The following is a 1,037-nucleotide window of genomic DNA, read 5'->3' on the forward strand; positions in this document are numbered from 1 at the left end:
GCCACATCCGGATCTTCGGCTCGGAGGCATTCGTGCACGTGCCGAAAGAGAAGCGCATGAAACTCGACATGAAGGCGGAGAAGATGGTCTTCGTGGGGTACGCTGAAGGGCGGAAGGCCTACCGTTTCTTGGACCCCGACACCAACCGGATCGTGATCAGCAGAGACGCCAAGTTCATCGAACAGGACGGTGTCACGGAGTTGCAGAGGAATCGGCCCGAACCGGCTGAAAAAGCCGACGCCGTCGAGATGGTGCAGCTACCATCGTATAGCGCCGCGCGGAACGAAGGATCCACAAGTAGAGAGGTCCAGACGGAACCGGTGGCTGAGGTCGATGAGCCGGAGACCACTGACACCGAAGAACCGGAAGACACCGTAAGTGAGGAACAGAACGAGTCGGTCTACGAGAACGCGTCCGAAGGCGAACTGTCCTTCCACGGGTTTCCACTGGACGAGATCGCGCGGCGGTCACTGCGACCGAACCTTGGAGTCCCACCTAGGCGGCTGATCGAGGAGATCTTCGTCGCCAGAGAGGAGGAGATGGAACCGAGAACGTTGAAGGAAGCGCTGAGCTGTGACGACAGTTCGGAGTGGAAGCGAGCTATGTTGGAGGAGCTCAAATCACACGCGACGAACGGTACCTGGGACTTGGTGGAACTACCTGCAGGCCGCAAACCAGTCGGCTGTCGGTGGGTCTACAAGCGGAAGCGAAACGCAGCCGGAGAGATTCTCAAGCACAAAGCGCGCCTGGTGGCACAGGGGTACTGCCAGAAGTACGGCGAGGATTACGACGAAGTCTTTGCCCCTGTAACGAAGCAGACCACGCTCCGCGCGTTGCTGGCCGTCGCGAGCAAGAAGAAGCTGATCCTCAAGCACTTCGACGTGAAGACGGCTTACCTGTACGGCAAACTCGAGGAGGAGCTGTACATGAAGCAACCGGCCGGTTTCGAGAAGAAAGGAGCAGAGAAGCTGGTGTGCAGACTCAGGAGGAGCATCTACGGGCTGAAGCAGTCCGCCCGGTGCTGGAACCACCGACTG

This window comes from Culex pipiens, chromosome 2 (assembly GCF_016801865.2).
Source record: "Culex pipiens pallens isolate TS chromosome 2, TS_CPP_V2, whole genome shotgun sequence".
NCBI lineage: Eukaryota > Metazoa > Arthropoda > Insecta > Diptera > Culicidae > Culex > Culex pipiens.